Here is a 23,478-nt window from a genome sequence, read left to right on the forward strand (position 1 = left end):
CTGTATCGAAACTTCCATTTTGGGGCCATTTTAAAACACCGTCCTTTCTGGTGTATCGGATCCATACTTCATTATATGCAATGGGGCCCACGCCATGTTTTACATAAAGCTCATAAGTTGGAGTTCCAATTGGAGGAACCGGACATGAATCCTCTAACTGGAAATCCCTTCTACAACTCAAACAAAACCAATTACCAAATACACTAGCACCAGGCATCTTCGCTCACTAGTCTAGTTTCAAACGTCAAAGGATTATCGAATACGATAGCCTCGTGAATACACGAGTCCTCTGGCTTTGGGACTTGCAAGCACCAAATCAAAATAATCCCGAAGGATACCAAATTCAAACTGGGAGACGCTCCACTTATACTTAACTGAATATTGATGATCGATGGCGTCACCAGAAGACTCTCTCGATTGTTTCGCTCTACCAAAATCGTCAAGGGTCCAAAACAGGGCGATTAATCAGGGCAGCAGTCCTTCGTAGCCGTCGGGACGCGGAGAACCTCGCAGAAAAGACTTTCGGACCACGTCGACATGCAGGGGTCGATGAAGTGGCGGCCTTCCTCCAGAATTTCCACACGAAGCTCCTCACGAACCTCTGGCTTGGACCGGTACCGCTGAAATCGCGCCGAGTTGGGCGCCAACTGAAGTACTGGGTATTTTAAGCCCAGCGGTGCAGGGGAACACACCCTATGACTTCGGGGTTCTTCCTGTTTCAGACCTACAGAAACACAGAGTCTTCTGGGTGAAGTCAAAGATCAGTTTATTGGCTGCAGACCAATTACAGGCGTCCTAGAAGTACAACAGCGTGTATGTTCTCAGGAGACTGCTGAAAATCACAGAAACGAGCTTCTCCTTAAATACAGAATTTCCTGCCTCAGGCATACATTCCTTAGTTTTATGGCATGGTCATGTAAAGTGTACAGTACAAATGAAAAAGCAGAGTCATGATGACCATTCCACATTCCAGTTAGGCCAGCCCGCAATTATTTACACAGCAAGGTTCAGATCCCACATCAGATATCGACAGGCCCCAATAAACATGAGCATCTCCTGTTTTGGGAAACAAGCCATAAAGCAGGAACAGTCAGGTGTGAAAGAGATTAGTTGGAGGCTTGTGTAGGATGAAAGGACTTTATGGTGTATCAAGCCCTGATGCTAATCACAGGTGGCCAGGGGACGGGGAACTCGTGAGACCAGTTTGACCCGGGGCAGCGGAGCCAAGCTGCCCAGGTCACAGAAAAGTCAAGGAAAGCTACATGTGCTCTAAAAGGCCCGTATTCACTTCATGCTATATAGCCTATGTGAGGGCAACCATAAGATGGCCACCGATACAAAATGGAACCCACGTAGTGAATGTATAATAACGTTTACACAGTGCACTCATAGCTAAAACGTTACGCAAAAAGCACTTGTACATACCGCATTAACCATTCGCGGTTCACTAATACCGGGATAGACAGGGGTAGGGCCCTGCCTCCTACGTGGTCCCAAATTCTAAAGTACGACAATGCACATGTCGAGTACCGGCAGAATCATAGGCTGAATGACACTGACTGTAACAATAATGCACATGTCGAGTACTGGCAGGCTCATAGGCTGACTGCCACTGTAACAATAATGCATATGTCCAGTACTGGCAGGATCATAGGCTGAATGACACTGTAACAATGATGCACATGCCCAGTACTGGCAGGATCATAGGCTGACTGACACTGTAACAATAATGCACATGTCGAGTACTGCAGGATCATAGGCTAAATGACACTGTAACAATAACGCCCATGTCCAGTACCGGCAGGATCATAGGCTGACACTGTAACAATAATGCACATGTCCAGTACTGGCAGGATCATAGACTGAATGACACTGTAACAATAATGCCCATGTCCAGTACTGGCAGGATCATAGGCTAAATGACACTGTAACAATAATGCACATGTCCAGTACCGTCAGGATCATAGGCTGAATGACACTGTAACAATAATGCACATGTCCAGTACCGGCAGGATCACAGGCTGACACTGACTGTAACAATAATGCACATGTCGAGTACTGGCAGGATCATAGGCTGACTGACACTGTAACAATAATGCACATGTCGAGTACTGGCAGGATCATAGGCTGACTGACACTGTAACAATAATGCACATGTCCAGTACTGGCAGGATCATAGGCTGGCTGACACGACTGTAACAATAATGCACATGTCGAGTACTGCAGGATCATAGGCTAAATGACACTTTAACAATAATGCACATGTCGAGTACTGCAGGATCATAGGCTAAATGACACTGTAACAATAATGCACATGTCCAGTACCGTCAGGATCATAGGCTGAATGTCACTGTAAGAATAACGCACATGTCCAGTACCGGAAGGATCATAGGCTGACTGACACTGTAACAATAATGCACATGTCGAGTACTGGCAGGATCATAAACTGACTAACACTGTAATAATGATGCACATGTCGAGTACTGCAGGATCATAGGCTGACTGACACTGTAACAATAATGCACATGTCCAGTACTGGCAGGATCATAGGCTAAATGACACTGTAACAATAATGCACATGTCCAGTACTGGCAGGATCATAGGCTGAATGACACTGTAACAATGATGCACATGTCCAGTACCGGCAGGATCATAGGCTGAATGACACTGTAACAATAATGCACATGTCGAGTACTGGCAGGACCATAAACTGACTAGCACTGTAACAATAATGCACATGTCCAGTACCGGCAGGACCATAAACTGACTAGCACTGTAACAATAATGCACATGTTCAGTACCGGCAGGACCATAAACTGACTAGCACTGTAGCAATGATGCACATGTTCAGTACCGGCAGGACCATAAACTGACTAGCACTGTAGCAATGATGCACATGTCCAGTACCGGCAGGATCATAGGCTGAATGACACTGTAACAATGATGCACATGTTGGGTACTTCAGGATCATAGACTGAATAACACTGTAACAATAATGCACATGTCGAGTACTGGCAGGATAATAGGCTGAATGACACTGTAACAATAATGCACATGTCGGGTACTTCAGGATCATAGGGTGAATGACACTGTAACAATGATGCACATGTCGGGTACATCAGGATCATAGGCTGCATGACACTGTAACAATAATGCACATGTCGAGTACTGGCAGGATCATAGGCTGACTGACACTGTAACAATAATGCACATGTTCAGTACTGGCAGGATCATAGGCTGACTGACACTGTAACAATAATGCACATGTCCAGTACCGGCAGGATCATAGGCTGAATGACACTGTAACAATAATGCACATGTCGAGTAGCGGCAGAATCATAAACTGACTAGCACTGTAACAATAATGCACATGCCCAGTACCGGCAGGACCATAAACTGACTAGCACTGTAGCAATGATGCACATGTCCAGTACCGGCAGGATCATAGGCTGAATGACACTGTAACAATAATGCACATGACGAGTACTGGCAGGATAATAGGCTGAATGACACTGTAACAATAATGCACATGTCGGCTACTTCAGGATCATAGGCTGAATGACACTGTAACAATGATGCACATGTCGGGTACTTCAGGATCATAGGCTGAATGACACTGTAACAATAATGCACATGTCGAGTACTGGCAGGATCATAGGCTGACTGACACTGTAAGAATAATGCACATGTTGAGTACTGGCAGGATCATAGGCTTACTGACACTGTAACAATAATGCACATGTCCAGTACCGGCTTGATCATAGGCTGACACCGACTGTAACAATAATGCACATGTCCAGTACTGCAGGATCATAGGCTGAATGACACTGTAACAATAATGCCCATGTCCAGTACCGGCAGGATCATAGGCTGAATGACACTGTAACAATAATGCACATGTCCAGTACCGGCAGGATCATAGGCTGAATGACACTGTAACAATAATGCACATGTCGAGTACCGGCAGGATCATAGGGTGAATGACACTGTACCAATAATGCACATGTCAAATACTGGCAGGATCATAGGCTGACACTGACTGTAACAATAATGCACATGTCCAGTACCGGCAGGATCATAGGCTGACTGACACTGTAACAATAATGCACATGTCCAGTACCGTCAGGATCATAGGCTGGCTGATACTGACTGTAACAATAATGCACATGTCGAGTACTGGCAGGATCATAGGCTGAATGACACTGTAACAATAATGCACATGTCGAGTACTGGCAGGATTATAAACTGACTAACACTGTAATAATGATGCACATGTCGAGTACTGGCAGGCTCATAGGCTGACTGACACTGTAACAATAATGCACATGTCCAGTACCGGCAGGATCATAGGCTGAATGACACTGTAACAATAATGCCCATGTCCAGTTCGGCAGGATCATAGGCTGAATGACACTGTAACAATAATGCACATGTCCAGTACCGGCAGGATCATAGGCTGAATGACACTGTAACAATAATGCACATGTCGAGTACCGGCAGGATCATAGGGTGAATGACACTGTACCAATAATGCACATGTCCAATACTGGCAGGATCATAGGCTGACACTGACTGTAACAATAATGCACATGTCCAGTACCGGCAGGATCATAGGCTGACTGACACTGTAACAATAATGCACATGTCCAGTACCGGCAGGATCATAGGCTGGCTGATACTGACTGTAACAATAATGCACATGTCGAGTACTGGCTGGATCATAGGCTGACTGACACTGTAACAATAATGCAAATGTCCAGTACTGGCAGGATCATAGGCTGGCTGACACTGACTGTAACAATAATGCACATGTCGAGTACTGCAGGATCATAGGCTAAATGACACTGTAACAATAATGCACATGTCCAGTACCGGCAGGATCATAAACTGACTAACACTGTAATAATGATGCACATGTCGAGTACTGGCAGCATCATAGGCTGAATGACACTGACTGTAACAATAATGCACATGTCGAGTACTGGCAGGATCATAGGCTGACTGACACTGTAACAATAATTCATATGTCCAGTACTGGCAGGATCATGGGCTAAATGACACTGTAACAATAATGCACATGTCGAGTACTGGCAGGATCATAGGCTGACTGACACTGTAACAATAATGCACATGTTCAGTACTGGCAGGATCATAGGCTGACTGACACTGTAACAATAATGCACATGTCCAGTACCGGCAGGATCATAGGCTGAATGACACTGTAACAATAATGCCCATGTCCAGTTCGGCAGGATCATAGGCTGAATGACACTGTAACAATAATGCACATGTCCAGTACCGGCAGGATCATAGGCTGAATGACACTGTAACAATAATGCACATGTCGAGTACCGGCAGGATCATAGGCTGAATGACACTGTAACAATAATGCACATGTCGAGTACCGGCTGGATCATAGGCTGACTGACACTGTAACAATAATGCAAATGTCCAGTACTGGCAGGATCATAGGCTGGCTGACACTGACTGTAACAATAATGCACATGTCGAGTACTGCAGGATCATAGGCTAAATGACACTGTAACAATAATGCACATGTCCAGTACCGGCAGGATCATAAACTGACTAACACTGTAATAATGATGCACATGTCGAGTACTGGCAGCATCATAGGCTGAATGACACTGACTGTAACAATAATGCACATGTCGAGTACTGGCAGGATCATAGGCTGACTGACACTGTAACAATAATTCATATGTCCAGTACTGGCAGGATCATGGGCTAAATGACACTGTAACAATAATGCACATGTCCAGTACTGGCAGGATCATAGGCTGAATGACACTGTAACAATAATGCACATGTCGAGTACTGGCAGGCTCATAGGCTGACTGCCACTGTAACAATAATGCATATGTCCAGTACTGGCAGGATCATAGGCTGAATGACACTGTAACAATGATGCACATGCCCAGTACTGGCAGGATCATAGGCTGACTGACACTGTAACAATAATGCACATGTCGAGTACTCCAGGATCATAGGCTAAATGACACTGTAACAATAATGCCCATGTCCAGTACCGGCAGGATCATAGGCTGACACTGTAACAATAATGCACATGTCCAGTACTGGCAGGATCATAGGCTGAATGACACTGTAACAATAATGCCCATGTCCAGTACTGGCAGGATCATAGGCTAAATGACACTGTAACAATAATGCACATGTCCAGCACCGTCAGGATCATAGGCTGAATGACACTGTAACAATAATGCACATGTCCAATACTGGCAGGATCATAGGCTGACACTGACTGTAACAATAATGCACATGTCCAGTACCGGCAGGATCATAGGCTGACTGACACTGTAACAATAATGCACATGTCCAGTACCATCAGGATCATAGGCTGGCTGACACTGACTGTAACAATAATGCACATGTTGAGTACTGGCAGGATCATAGGCTGAATGACACTGTAACAATAATGCACATGTCGAGTACTGGCAGGATCATAAACTGACTAACACTGTAATAATGATGCACATGTCGAGTACTGGCAGGCTCATAGGCTGACTGACACTGTAACAATAATGCACATGTCCAGTACCGGCAGGATCATAGGCTGAATGACACTGTAACAATAATGCCCATGTCCAGTACCGGCAGGATCATAGGCTGAATGACACTGTAACAATAATGCACATGTCCAGTACCGGCAGGATCATAGGCTGAATGACACTGTAACAATAATGCACATGTCGAGTACCGGCAGGATCATAGGGTGAATGACACTGTACCAATAATGCACATGTCCAATACTGGCAGGATCATAGGCTGACACTGACTGTAACAATAATGCACATGTCCAGTACCGGCAGGATCATAGGCTGACTGACACTGTAACAATAATGCACATGTCCAGTACCGTCAGGATCATAGGCTGGCTGATACTGACTGTAACAATAATGCACATGTCGAGTACTGGCAGGATCTTAGGCTGACTGACACTGTAACAATAATGCAAATGTCCAGTACTGGCAGGATCATAGGCTGGCTGACACTGACTGTAACAATAATGCACATGTTGAGTACTGCAGGATCATAGGCTAAATGACACTGTAACAATAATGCACATGTCCAGTACCGGCAGGATCATAAACTGACTAACACTGTAATAATGATGCACATGTCGAGTACTGGCAGCATCATAGGCTGAATGACACTGACTGTAACAATAATGCACATGTCGAGTACTGGCAGGATCATAGGCTGACTGACACTGTAACAATAATTCATATGTCCAGTACTGGCAGGATCATAGGCTAAATGACACTGTAACAATAATGCACATGTCCAGTACTGGCAGGATCATAGGCTGAATGACACTGTAACAATAATGCACATGTTGAGTACCGGCAGAATCATAGGCTGAATGACACTGACTGTAACAATAATGCACATGTCGAGTACTGGCAGGCTCATAGGCTGACTGCCACTGTAACAATAATGCATATGTCCAGTACTGGCAGGATCATAGGCTGAATGACACTGTAACAATGATGCACATGCCCAGTACTGGCAGGATCATAGGCTGACTGACACTGTAACAATAATGCACATGTCGAGTACTGCAGGATCATAGGCTAAATGACACTGTAACAATAATGCCCATGTCCAGTACCGGCAGGATCATAGGCTGACACTGTAACAATAATGCACATGTCCAGTACTGGCAGGATCATAGGCTGAATGACACTGTAACAATAATGCCCATGTCCAGTACTGGCAGGATCATAGGCTAAATGACACTGTAACAATAATGCACATGTCCAGTACCGTCAGGATCATAGGCTGAATGACACTGTCACAATAATGCACATGTCCAGTACCGGCAGGATCACAGGCTGACACTGACTGTAACAATAATGCACATGTCGAGTACTGGCAGGATCATAGGCTGACTGACACTGTAACAATAATGCACATGTCGAGTACTGGCAGGATCATAGGCTGACTGACACTGTAACAATAATGCACATGTCCGGTACTGGCAGGATCATAGGCTGGCTGACACGACTGTAACAATAATGCACATGTCGAGTACTGCAGGATCATAGGCTAAATGACACTGTAACAATAATGCACATGTCCAGTACCGTCAGGATCATAGGCTGAATGTCACTGTAAGAATAACGCACATGTCCAGTACCGGCAGGATCATAGGCTGACTGACACTGTAACAATAATGCACATGTCGAGTACTGGCAGGATCATAAACTGACTAACACTGTAATAATGATGCACATGTCGAGTACTGCAGGATCATAGGCTGACTGACACTGTAACAATAATGCACATGTCCAGTACTGGCAGGATCATAGGCTAAATGACACTGTAACAATAATGCACATGTCCAGTACTGGCAGGATCATAGGCTGAATGACACTGTAACAATAATGCACATGTCGGGTACCGGCAGAATCATAGGCTGAATGACACTGACTGTAACAATAATGCACATGTCGAGTAGTGGCAGGCTCATAGGCTGACTGACACTGACTGTAACAATAATGCACATGTCCAGTACTGGCAGGATCATAGGCTGAATGACACTGTAACAATGATGCACATGCCCAGTACTGGCAGGATCATAGGCTGACTGACACTGTAACAATAATGCACATGCCGAGTACTGCAGGATCATAGGCTAAATGACACTGTAACAATACTGCACATGTCCAGTACCGGCAGGATTATAGGCTGACACTGTAACAATAATGCACATGTCCAGTACTGGCAGGATCATAGGCTGAATGACACTGTAACAATAATGCCCATGTCGAGTACTGGCAGGATCACAGGCTGACACTGTAACAATAATTCAAATGTCCAGTACTGGCAGGATCATAGGCTGAATGACACTGTAACAATAATGCACATGTCCAGTACTGGCAGGATCATAGGCTGACACCGACTGTAATAATAATGCACATGTCCAGTACTGGCAGGATCATAGGCTGGCTGACACTGACTGTAACAATAATGCACATGTCCAGTACTGGCTTGATCATAGGCTGACACCGACTGTAACAATAATGTACATGTCCAGTACTGGCAGGATCATAGGCTGAATGACACTGTAACAATAATGCCCATGTCCAGTACTGGCAGGATCACAGGCTGACTGACACTGTAACAATAATGCACATGTCCAGTACTGGCAGGATCATAGGCTGACTGACACTGACTGTAACAATAATGCACATGTCCAGTACTGGCAGGATCACAGGCTGACTGACACTGTAACAATAATGCACATGTCCAGTACTGGCAGGATCATAGGCTGACTGACACTGACTGTAACAATAATGCACATGTCCAGTACTGGCAGGATCACAGGCTGACTGACACTGTAACAATAATGCACATGTCGAGTACTGGCAGGATCACAGGCTGACACTGTAACAATAATTCAAATGTCCAGTACTGGCAGGATCATAGGCTGAATGACACTGTAACAATAATGCACATGTCCAGTACTGGCAGGATCATAGGCTGACACCGACTGTAACAATAATGCACATGTCCAGTACTGGCAGGATCATAGGCTGGCTGACACTGACTGTAACAATAATGCACATGTCCAGTACTGGCTTGATCATAGGCTGACACCGACTGTAACAATAATGTACATGTCCAGTACTGGCAGGATCATAGGCTGACTGACACTAACTGTAACAATAATGCACATGTCCAGTACTGGCAGGATCATAGGCTGACTGACACTGACTGTAACAATAATGCACATGTCCAGTACTGGCAGGATCACAGGCTGACTGACACTGTAACAATAATGCACATGTCCAGTACTGGCTTGATCATAGGCTGACACCGACTGTAACAATAATGCACATGTCGAGTACTGGCAGGATCACAGGCTGACACTGTAACAATAATGCACATGTCCAGTACTGGCAGGATCATAGACTGGCTGACACTGACTGTAACAATAATGCACATGTCCAGCACTGGCCGCATCATAGGCTGACACCGACTGTAACAATAATGCACATGTCGAGTACTGGCAGGATCATAGGCTGACTGACACTGTCATAATAATGCACATGTCGAGTACTGGCAGGATCATAGGCTGACTGACACTGTCATAATAATGCACATGTCGAGTACTGGCAGGATCATAGGCTGACTGACACTGTCATAATAATGCACATATCCAGTACTGGCATGATCACAGGCTGGCTGGCACTGACTGTTCCCCTCCAGACTCTGTCCTCGTGACATCAGCTTTCTGCTGCAAACCCCCCACCCAATGAGTGTAATTTGAAACTATTTTTGTCCATTCCCAACACTAAAAACATGCGGCTAGCAAAATCGAGGACCTCTTCAGCATCCATAAAAGTTGCAGTCTCAGCCTCCTAAAGGTGTCTTATGTGAGCATCCAGAGTCCAAACTGTCTTTGTCGGTTGAAGCCAACCAAACGGAGCAGCTGTCTGGTTTGCTAAATACATCTTGAGGACATTCAGAAAGCTTCCTTGGGAATGCATTCCACCCATCGCTTACCTTTGGCTTTTATAGTTTGTAACTCACAATTACTTGCTTTCTAATTGTTGCTTTATTTGCTTTATTTGTTTTAGTCTGTCCAGCTTCGGCTCATCCCTCCCAAGGAGCACAGCCTTTTCATCCTACCTCTCCTTGTATTCTTCCTTAAGTGCTCCTGTCGGTAAACGGGCCTGTAAATCTTGTTCTTATCTTGTCACATATCAGACCCTGTCTTCTGAGGGAGCTTGGTGTTTACTTTTCTTTCTCTGACTTCAAAATGAGAGGATTTATGTGACAATCTTGCTAGATACTGGGGGGTAGGATCGGGTTTTTCTATCACTGAACTACATTTAAATGTGTTGTGCAAGTATTTAGGAATATATCAGAATTAGGAAAGCACACATGAAGCACATTTTTTGTTAATTCTAAAGTGTGTTTGAAATTAATACTTTAATATGATCAAAACAAATAATACACTAGGTGATGCAACCACTCTATGCAACTGCACTCTACTTCACTCTCCACCACTCCAATCTATGCCACTGCACTCTACACTACTGCACTCTACGTCTCTCTACTCTAACCTGCACAACTCCACTTTACGTCACTTCACTTTACTTTGAAACAATCTACTTTACGCCTCTGTACTCTACACCACAGCACTCTACTCCACACCACTCCACTCTATGTCACTGCCCTCTACACCACAGCACTCTATGCCACTACACTCTACGTCACTGCAGTCTAAGCCACTGCACTCTATGCTGCTGCATTTTACTCTGCACCATTGTAGTCTAGGCCACTGAGCTCTAAGCCACTCTGCCACTGCACTCCATGGCACTCTACTCTTCAACACTGTACTCTCTACCACTCTACTCTGCACTACTGCACTCTATGCCAATGCACTCTATGCCACTCTACTCTGCATCAATGCACCCTATGCCCCTGCACACTGCAGCACTCCACTCTATGCCACTGCATTCAATGCCACTATTCTCTATTCTACACCACTTTCCAACACTGCACTTTACGCCACTCTACTCTGCACCATTCTACGCCACTGCACTCTATGCCACTCTACCTCACTCTACCCTATTCTTCACCAATGCACTCTACACCATTGTACTCTGCGCCACTGCACTCTACTCCACTGCACTCGACTGTGCACCACTCTAATCTACGTCACTGCATTCTACGACGCTGTATTGTGGGCTGCTGAATTCTATGCTGCTGAACTCTATGTCACTGCACTCTACGCCACTGCACCCTACTCTGCACCACTGTACTCAATGATACTGCACTCTACGCCCTCCACTCTACTCTATGCCACTGCACTCTACACCAATGCACTCTCGGCCACTCTACACCGCTGCACTCTATGATACTCTACTCGGCAACTCTGCACTCTACACCACTGAGCTCTGCACCACTCCAGTCTGCACTGCTCCATTCTATGGCAATGCACTTCACGTCACTGCACTCCATGGCACTCTACTCTGCATCACTCTACTCTTCGCCTCTGCACTCTGCTGCACTCCAATCTACACCACTTACCTTTATTCCACTGCACTCTACAGCACTATACTCTACTCTGCACCTCTCAATGCAACTCTACTCTGCACCACTCAACGCTACTGACTGTATTCCACTCTACCCTACACCACTGCACTCTATGCCACTGTAATCTACGCCATTCTGCTCTGCACCACTGCACTATATGCCACTGCAGTGGGCTATTCAACACTCTAACCTATCCAACTGAATTCTGTGACTGCATTGTGCGCAGTTGAATTCTATGCCGCTGCACTCTGCGCCACTTTACTTTGCAACACTCTAAGGCAATGCACTCTACACCAGTCCGCTCTACTCTACACCATTTCACTGTACGCCACTCTACGCTAGTTCACTCTACACCATTTCAGTGTACGCCACTCTACGCGACTCCACTGTATGCTACTCTATGCAACTCCACACTACGACACCCTACTCCACTCTTAACCATTCCGCCCTACCACAGTCCACGCTCTCGCCTCTACACATCTAACGTTTATCCATGCTGAGGAACAGCCACGCTGGTGTAGTACACGGCTAAAACACATTGGATAGGTGAGACCTATTGGCTTTGCCAATGCTTGCTTTCTTCGCTGTTAGACAGCCGTCTGCACTCTCTCCTGCTTGGCGAAAGTTGAGATGGGCGATGCCAATGCAGCAAGAACCAGGTGAGGATGTGGCAGAAGGGTTTGGGCCCAAGCGGACGTCCACGTGCACAGTTTACTTACACTGACGAACCCACTACTCCAACACTGTGACACGAGTTAGAAGACATCAGACAACACCCAAGTTATCCATGTGCTCAAGGTCACGTGGTGCGCCCTGCCGGAAGTGATGTCTTTCAGAGGTCACATCTTCCATGCAGACAGCTCTGCTCGTGGGGGGTAATGGCGTGAAATATTCTGAGAACATAATATCGATTAGATTAAAAAGTAGGAGAAGGGAGAAGGGCGACGATGATTGATGTCAGTAAAGAAACTTCTGGAATCTGTAAAACATAGTCTGTCAGAATGGCTACCACCGGGATTAACACAGCAAATTAAACCACCCTGCCGCTGATCAATAGGCGAACAAACGAATCAATTACTGTAGAGAACCCTGTCTTTGTAAAATCAACAATCGATATCACGAAGCGTATCCAGTAAAGGAGGGGGGCGGGGATCAGCCGGATTCCCTTCTGCAGCCAAGAGTGACTACGAACCTCTGACCTCTGGCCCGAGGAATATATTCTTTTTTTCATATTTTCCGTTTTCTTTCACTGCTGGGATGAGCTTCCAAGTTTATATTTTTTCTTGAATTTACCTTTTCCCCCTTGATTTTTTTTTTAATAATGTCAATGGGTTACAAATGAGATTTCTGTGAAAAAGTCAATGAAGGAAATACCTTCAAAAAGGTTTTCAATAAGGGAAGAGAGAGGCGAGCTCCCAGGTCCAATTAGAGGCTTTGGGGTGAGAGAAGCAGCTGAATTAGATGCAGTGACGAGTGACGTCCGTGAGGTCACAAGTCCCACCCCGGCGCGCCTACGTCAGTTTTTTCCTTTTCCGTGTGCAACGCGGATCCGGTTTGTGCGCTGGGCCTGTTTAGGCCTTTCCCTTCTGCTATTGCTGCGTGTGTGGGAACAGTGTGCGAATGCCTTCGGGTTTTAAAACTTTAAACTGCGAGGCAGGGAGGGGCTCGCCGTTACAGCGCGTTCGCATGCTGCAATACAAGGCCACAAAATGAGAATCGAGTTTACCTGCTTCTTTTTCCTCTCTTTTCGCCCTCTTCCCCTAACGGAGCCGACATGCTGGCAATGTGTGTGCTAATGTTCTAATTACACCGCTAGTCCACCCTCAGCACAATCCTGTGTTTCATGTCATCTCTGTATTAGGTGGGTGTATCTACTCCCCGGTGATGTATGCTCATCAAGCATTGTATGTTACTGTTTGGCCACATGTGGTCACATGTGTGTCGTGTAACATTGCCCCCATTGCCCGTGCCCTGGTTCTGTGTAACTGCTTTGAGTATATACTGTATCCTGCTTATACTACAACACACTGTGTGGACTAGTGTTCTAATGTAAAATGTTTAAATAAAATATAAAATAAAAGGCTGGTTGCAGATTCCAAACTTCAGATCACCGTTGGGGATCACTTCAGATGGCTTTCCAAGGAGGCCAGAAGTGATTGTAAACTCTCCTTTCATTTATAAATGTTACTTAACATTTTTCCAAATAACAAGAAAGCACCAGAGTTAGTGAAGCCATACATCCCAGATGTAGACATCATGCAAAGTAATAACATTCACTATAGGATGAAACAATGGGAGAACAGAGTATGTCGCATAGTCTAGACCCATGTGTGAGAGGCAAAACTCCAGAAACCCGAGACCTTGCAGGAGTGTTTCTGTGTGGTACATAGGAGCGACTGTAGTGGAACCAGAGGTGTCGATACAAGCTTAGTTCAGCACACAGCCCAAGTAAAAATATACGCATTGTGGGTGCCAGCTATGTGTTGTGTGTCCCTCACAGTCAGTCTTGAAATGTCTAGTGAGTGTGCTGTAAATAGGTGAGTAAAGGCTCCCAGACATCGCTGTCCGCTAGTGGTATCACAGAAGGTTGTGCGAAGGTAGGGCATCTCCCACCTCTCCAGCATATCGCATCTCACGCTTTGCGAGAAAAAGAGCAATCGCTAAAACATGTGGTGGAAAGCCGGTGTATATCCATAGGGTGTAGAGTAAGGTCCATGGGTAAAAGAACATTCAGGGGTGTAGCGCCAGTCATGTCTCGGTCGAGGCGACCATACTTTAGGCGGGAATCCATATGTGGCGTGTACTGACACTGTGCTATTAAATCCTAGTACAGCTGGAAATGGGGCTCCCTGAAGCCGCTCTGTGCATCAGGTAGAAACAATGCATACAAGTTCACCCGGGGTCTACGACCGGCCCAGACGAGACGCAGGAGCAGAACCCCTCAGCGTGGCAAAGAAAGCGTTGATGAGGGGAAAAGGAATACTGAGAATTAAAAAAAGAAATTTAGGGAGGACAACCCTTTTAATGACAGCGATACATCCTGCCATCGATAAGGGTAGTTTAATCCCCCGCTCAGCTTGTGATGATAGTGTACTGATGGCTGGTCCGTAGTTCAGGCGAGGATTTGGTCTTTGTCACAGTGAACATGAATTCCGAGATATTTAACGGTGTCTTCAAGAACGGCCGGGCCGGCATCGGCCACGCCAAAAGTATGGCTGTCGTGCCAGCCCCCTCCAGACTTGGAGGCAAGCCTGTCGCGCACTTTGGTGACGCGGCAGACGCGCCTCCTCAGCAATTGGTCCCGGCCCACGGCGTGACCCGGAAGTGATTGGAATCACTTCCGGGTCACACGATGGGCCAACGCCAGGCCGGTTAGCACCGGTCTGGTGTGAAAACTGGATAAAAGGCTTGGGAGAACAGGAGTCAGTCTCTTCGCTCCTTGCTCCCCAGCCTGCCACACCAGCCTCGCTAGGAGGCTGTAATTTGGGGGCTCCTTTGGCCCCGGGAAAGACAGTTGGGCCAGCAACAACAATAGAGTTCATAGGGATTAAGTTAGATTCCATTCAGGAGTGTTTCAGGTTGCCTGCAGACAAGATCACCAAGTTCAGGGCAGCATTACAGCAATGCTTGGGTAGGGAGAAGGTCACATTGCACCAGTTACAACAGACTGTAGGGCAACTGAATTTTGCCCTTAGGGTCATACCAATGGCTGGGCTCAGGGAGAAACACCACTACACCAGGCTGTCAGCTGAGGTTAGGCAGGACATGCGGATTTGGATGGCATTCCTGCGGGACTTCAATGGCAGGGTAGTGTGGCCCGGTCCGCCCACTACTTCCGCGGAGTTAGGCTTAATGACCGACGCTGCGGGTAGTGAGGGATTTGGTGCCATATTCGGTACCGAGTAGGTGGCACAGCGGTGACCAGCATGATGGGTGGAGACTGGCTTGACGGGTAACATCGGTTTCCTAGAACTGTTTCCCATCTGAGTGGCATTGACGGTATGCGTAATCAATCAGTGGTGTTCTGGTCAGACAACATGACTGTGGTCGAATGCATCAATCAACAAGCTGCACGGTGTAAAATGATTCTCCGTCTATTGAAATAAATTGTCCTTATATGCATGAAGCTAAATATGCAATTTAGAGCCAAACATGTGCCAGGTGTTTTAAACCATGCTGCTGACGCACTTTCTCGGTTTAAGATACAGGTTTTCAGGGCACACCTCCCGGCTGCGGCGGCTTCTGCCACCCCTTTCCCAGAACTACTTTGGCAGATTGGTGCCCCCAACTACCGGACCTCGTGGCAGCTAGCCTACCAGGAAAGCATATGAAGGGGCGTTTTGGGCATATTGTTCTTTCTTGAGAAGAGAGTGGGCTGGGAAATGGCACGACACGGGATCACTCCTTCATTACCTGGGTTTTTTAAAGGGGGAGGGACGTTCAGCGGCAGCAGCTAAGAGGCATTTGGTGGCAATCTCTTTCTTTGCCCAAATCAGCGACAAAGGGGATCCCACCAACAGCTTTACAGTTAGGAAGGCATTGAAAGGTTGGCAACGCCTCCAAGGGTCTGCCCGAGATACGAGACAGCCAATTGGGGTGGAGCTGCTGACATCCCTACTAGGGACCCTCCCCTTGATCTGCAACACCTCGGGGGAAGTGCTGTTGTTCACCGCCGCTTTTTCATTGGCTTTTTATGGTGCCTTCAGGATTGGGGAATTGGTGGGCCAAAACAAACAGGATGTACACGGCGGCCTAAAGTTTGACTGCGTGAAGGTGCGAGGGGATAGACTGCTGATATCAATTAGGAAGTCCAAGACGGATCAAGAAGCACGTGGGGATGGGGTAGTACTGCATCGGGCACATGGTAACCCATGCTGCCCCCTCTCACATGTGGAAAATTACCTGCAGTGTAGACCCTGTGACAAAGGGGGCCCTTTACTAGTGCATACAGATGGGATCCCACTCACACGTCTTCAATTTAAGAGGGTCTTGGACATGGCAATTCAGAAGGCAGGTTTGGACCCAGGCTGCTTTGGAACTCACTCTTTTAGGATAGGGGCAGCCACTGAAGCAACGGCTAGGGGCTTTCCTAGCAACAACGTCCAAAGGATTGGGAGGTGGGCCTCTTATTGTTATAAGCGCTATGTGCGACTACATATGCTGTGAGTGGGATATTTTGCCAGACGTTGACGCATGTGTCCTTCTCTGCTTTCATTTACAGTTTCTCAAACCTGTCACGCAGGGGGGAAACTGAAAACACCGCAACAACAGCATTGGGCAACTCAAGGACTATCATCACCTGATAGAGGATCACATGTCGTTTGGATTATTGGCCACTTGTATGTAAGGCGTCTGTCTAATTTTTTCATTACAGGAAATTATAAATCAGGGCACGGCAGGACGGTTTTGAGATATCATTTCATGGGAAGGGGGGTCTCTGCTTTAGTCAGTTTAGGGGTATCATGTTAGACCTATTGAATAAGGGGGGGTGTAACGCCCTGAACGTCTCAGGATCGTTTAACAGACACGATAATGAGGACGCAACCACTTGTGAAGGGTTAGTTATTTTAATGAAGGCAAAAACAATACAACGAATAAACAAAAGTTATAGTCACTGGAATCCTCCAGGCTAAGTACGTTACCAGCCCACAGCACGGATGGTCCTAACCGTCCTCTGCATATACGCCGATCCCGGCGTATGCCAACAGAGGGCAGAAATGAAATGGCCGACAATGCCAATCGGTAGGCTGTGAGGGGCACGACGAGTGTTGGGGAGAATCGAGGAGTCAGGGAAACACCCAGCCGGGGTCTCTACCTGAAGGGAGCAGCCGCTCAACCTCTTCCTCCGACTGCACCGGGACGCGGAGTCACCTCCTGGTGATGCGTCACCGATACCCCAATCAAAAGCAAGAAGACTGAACCGAGAGCAGCCGCTCGATCGATCCTGTGGACTTCCGAGTCTGTAACGCGGCAAACACCTCCTGGTGTGCGTTACAGCTGGCAGTCCCTGTATCTCTGGTCGGGCTGGGAGTTACGACTCCAACCAGCAAAAGCGCCACTGCGCTTTGACTCAGCCGAGTCAAAAAGCGAAGCTCAATGGTTGACCGGTAGAGCTTCCGGGTCCTTCACAGGTGACGATGGGGCAAGACACGGCCCAGGGAGTAACGACTCGACCTACCTCCGTTCTTGCCTTACTGGAGCACCACTCCGGAACACTGCTCTTCACGAAGCAGGTACGTCGGTGTAAACACAATATCCGACAGCCTTGTACCTCCCGGTTCCTCCCTTTATAGGGCATGTTGTCCTTGAGTTATGTAACAGCTCTCCTGTTTACATAAGGGCGTGTTTTCCCTTGAGTTATGTAACAGCTCTCCTGTTTACATAAGGGCGTGTTTTCCCTTGAGTTATGTAACAGCTCTCCTGTTTACATAAGGGCGTGTTTTCCTTGAGTTATGTAACAGCTCTCCTGTTTACATAACCTCTCAACCGCTAAGCATCCTGGGAGATGTAGTCCGTTTACGCTGGTTACCGTTTTCCTCCCCTCGCATGACAGGAATTCTTGACAGGGGGGCTCTTCCCAATATTATTATTCTGCACCTAGGGGGGAACGATCTAGCAAGCCTGGGAAGAAGGGGGTTGGTGGAAACCATAATCTCAGAAGTAGGTTGGTTAGCCAAGGCATGCCAGGGATGCACTATTGGGTGGTCACAGATGATACCCTGATTTCAATGGAGGGGAGGGGAATCTGTAAGAGCATTGAATCACTCTGCGAGGAGAATAAATAACAAAATAGAGAGGCTTTTCAGGGCTCCTCATCTACAGACCATCGCCCATGGGTGCATTAGGGGAGAGCCGTGCTTCTTAAAAGACGGTGTTCACTTGTCAAAAGTAGGCAATGAAGTGTTCCTAGAGAATATATTAGCTTGGTTGGGTGGCCTCAGAAACAGGGCATGACCTCCTAGTGAGCACAGGGGGGGGGGGCAGATAGTCGACCAACTATGCTGGCCTGTGGCGGTAAGGTCATGATTGGTGAGCAGTAAATTTAACGTCCTTAGAGGGCGGCGCCATTCTTGAATGGGGTCGCCCAAGTGGGAGGGACAAGTGGTCTCTCCTAGAACTCCAGGGGCAGTTGGGTGCGGGGGAGGAGAGAGTCACGCTTTCTCTAGGCTGGTTGGCCACCCCGTACGTGCACAACGGCGCCAGTATATGGCGCAGAACTGCAAGGGCCCCTTTTATGGAGATAATATACAGAGCGTACAGGGGTAAGCGGGGGGAAGTACCTTTACGGTGAACCGGCCCTCTGCGCATGCGCACTCCGGCTGGAGGGCGTGGTTAAGTTGATAAGGATCTGACACCAGTTAGTGACCTTGCCGTAGGCCCAATTAGAATACGCAGAAAAATAAATGCTGTGATGATTATTAAAGCTATGTTAGATTTGGATAGGAAACCTTTGTATTAGAGTTATGTTAAGGTTAGCCATTTGACATCTGTACTTATCAATTGTAATCAATGTAATGCATAATTTTCTGCGTAAATTTTGTAAATATTGAAAATGTTGATAATGTTATTAATTTTGTTTAATGAATACGGCCGGGGGTTTTACGCTCCCCACATCCAAACTCCTCTCATGTCATTTTCTGGGTCTGGTTAAGGGAGGAGGGGGTGTAGGTAGTACCTGGCCATACCGCCACTGTAGGGGAAAGTCACACTGAAAGGGCTGAGTGACAGGGGGAACAATTCGGACAGGCACCAGTTGATGCGAAGTCCAGAGAACAGGTCGAATCTTTGAATCTCTGTACAATGGGGGCTGGTTTGCCCCTGGATGCCTGAGAAAAAGCAACGTACCATCAGCGTAGAGCGATACTACCAACGGGCCTGTCGAAAGCTGTCACCCACGCCAGATGTGCTTGTCCTGTAGATGACGGATTCATGGGTCCATTGCTATGATGAATAAGATTGGGGAGACAGGGCATCCTTGCTGTGTGCCACTTGCCAGCGTAAATGCAGCCAACAGGGAACCATTAGCGCGAATGAGGGCAGGAGGCTGAGAATATAGAAGCTGTATGAAGGATGTGAATCCAATCGGGAGACCAAGTTGTTGGAGAGTGGCATATAAAAAGGGCCATTCGAGAGAGCCGCCACTGGCCTAAGCGATGTAAAGTAGACTCCACACCTCCAAGGAGTGGCGAGTGTCACACAGTATGCCACATTGTTTAGCTATTGCTACTCCATAAATGTCTGCTTTAAAGGCCTCCCAGAGAGTGGCCTGAGAAGAAACCAACCCGTTGTTTAAGTCAAAGCAATCTGTAATGGCAGGACGCAGTTCTTCGTGAAATACTGGGTCCGTTAGGGCCAGGTTAGGAAAACCCCATTGCCTTGGCGCAGCGCCCAGGAATGGGAATCACAGAGTCATAGAAACCGGGAGCGTGGTCCAACAACGTGCGAGGTGGACATCGCACCTCTTCCAGCCAAGGGGGCTTAGGAAGCGAAAGGAGCCAGTAGTCAAGGCACGACCAAGTGCCGTGGGGTGCGGAATAAAAGGTGTGGCCAGGAGAGTCGGCATATCGGTGACGCCATTCATCTCTAAGTGAGTGAGACACACACATGTCGTGCAGGACCTCTGTAGTGTGTGGCTTTGTGCTCGGACCAGTTGATGTGGAGTCTAGCTCCGGATCCATACACAAATGAAAACCCCTCCTGACCACAATGTAGTCCACGTCTACCCTGCCAAGGATCCCCGTCAAGGCGAGGACAAAGTCCGGGGAATCAATATTAGGGGCACAGATGTTGAGCAGTAGCACAAACCCACCCTCTAAGCGGCCCATGACAGCCCCGTATCTCCCATCTGCGTCAGAAAAGCTGTCTGTGAGGGAAAGGGGACCAAGTGGTGTATCAGAATGCACCCCCGGAGAATACGTACTATGAGTAGAGAAGTACAAGTGGGGGACCCAAGCTGTGTAATAAATCAGGGGGGAGCTCGGGGACAAGTGCGCCTCTTGGAGGAATGCAACCTTAACCCCATACCTAACTGAGCACTGTAGACCCTGCTTGCCTTTACGGGGGTTATTCATGCCCCTTATATTCCACGTCAAGAATGGGACCTCAATTCCGCTAGCCGCAGCAGTCCTGGCGACGAGTATGTACTGGAGAAATGATGCTGGGCATATGGGATGTGTCATCGCGGAGGGGCAGCGGGCTCGTCCACAGTGTAAAAGACCCAATATGGGGGGACAGATGCACGGCCCCACACATGATCCTGCACCCAAAAAAAGGGGCAGAGGGAAGGTGGGGGGGTGGGGGGTGCCTACCGTCCAATGGCTTACAAATGGCACCAGCGCCACAACTGTGACTAAATTACCAGGCCTCCCCATCCCCTGCGCCACACCCCTATGGCACATGGCCACTCAGCTGTCCATCCTCGTGGCAGCGGCAACGATCTAGGCCCCCGCATCCACCAGCAAATGTCAATCGGGCCGCTGCTGGGTTGAGGCCGTAGGTTCAGGTACGGTTCGATCCGCCAACAGCCCCTCAGTCCGACTGGCCACCGGGGCCATCCTGTGAAGGCAGAAGGCCGCGCCACCTCCAGCAGCAAATCAAGGCCACAAACCAGCAGTTGGGCAGGCGAGAATCCAGTGGGCGCCGTCAGCACCAGAAAACAGCAAGTGAGGCCCTGAGTCAATTGGGGGACCCGGCTGGCCCTCCGAGGCAGGCCAGTCCCAACGCACCGCTCCATCAGGATCGTTCAGGCAGCCCTTCCTGCGATGGAACGTTCCCCCCCCCCCCAGGCCAGGGTCGCCCACCACACCCGAGGACACCAGCCGACATTCGAGCAGTGAGAAGGCCTCCATCTGGGGATTATCTCGCCATATGAGGGAACCACTCCACAAGCTTCAGTGCCGTGCGGCCATCTTGGTCGCCGGCCTGGCCACGCCCCGATTGTAAACTCTCCTGTATCACACGTTACTCACTCCACTCTGGCTCACCAAAGTATCTCACCCAGAAACTTCCCTATTGCAGAGGACAGCATCTCAAAACCCATCCTGGCAGACGGCAAGGACACTAAAACAGTCTCTTTGGGGAGGTGACTCAGTGTTGGCAACACTATCCTGCCAACCACCAGGAGAATGAACTCTCTTTACGACACATTCAACAAGCATTGGCATAGCCAATAGGTCTCGCCTTAGGGACCTTATAAGTGTTTAGCCATGCAACAGTTGCATAACTAAACACTTATAAGGTCCCAAAAGCGAGACCTATTGGCTATGCATAAAGTGAAAGTGATCGCGATCGCGATCAAACATCAAAGCGGCCGTGCGGCCGCGAAAGTGAAAGTAATCCGGTAAAAGTGACGCTCGCGCCCGCGCGCATGCACTGTAGCTCTAGGCTGGCCTGGTAGCACTTTTTGGAGCCCTCTCAATAAGTCTCGCCAGACCAGCGCATGCGCTGGGTCAGGCGAGACCTACAAACGAACTGAAAATTCAGTTTTTCCAGCACTGCATCCCAGTAATAATGATGCATGAACAAAGTGCAGCGAGTGCATGTAATATGGTTCATGTTAGATGCCTTTATCTCATAAATCATGAGCAGCGCCGTTATTTACTTCAGTGTTTATAATTTATATATGATATCATTCCATTTCATGATGTGTCTCCTACAAATGATCATAGCCCCATACTCTGCACCCATGCAATGTGGGCAAAGGTCGGCTCCATCTTGTCTTGATGCATGTTTAATGCAGCAAGCACCTTTGAAACCTGAAAATGGATTGCCTTGTCCATACTGTATGAGACTGCTAATAAATTAAAAATAAAATAAACCTTTAAATAAATCAATGTTTGTGTCTGTTTTCTTCTTTCCAGCCAGGCAGGATTGACGGAATCTCGTTTCCCCTATTCAGACTCTCACCTGTATTTCCCAGAGCCATACACAGCCATGCCAACTCTACCTGTGAAACATTTACGTCCAGACTTTGGCTAGGCGCATTCGGTCTTATGGTTGCCTTAGTGTATGTGTGTGGGTGACACTCAGATCATCTGAATGACTTGATGGCCAGCACGGGGGATTTCTTGATGCATTGCATGATACATGATGGATATTAGGGGATGGGTGGGGGTCTCATGCCCATGTCTGATGGAGGACAGACAGAGGTGATGATTACCAGTGGGCGGCGCAACCTTTGGACTTCGATCTCAGCTGACTTGGACTCCTGTCCGGTACCAGTACCTACTCTCCAGGACCACGGCTCTAAGTTTTATTGGGCCTCACAACTACTCTGCAGTGCTGGTCCATTCAGTCATTTAGACCTGTTTCTTTCATCTGCCTAGAGTCCTACACTCGTTGATATCCATCTGGCCCCGTCGGCATAGAGGTTTGGATGCCCCCTTCCTC

This window comes from Triturus cristatus, chromosome 5_2, assembly GCF_964204655.1.
Source record: "Triturus cristatus chromosome 5_2, aTriCri1.1, whole genome shotgun sequence".
Taxonomy (NCBI): Eukaryota; Metazoa; Chordata; class Amphibia; order Caudata; family Salamandridae; genus Triturus; species Triturus cristatus.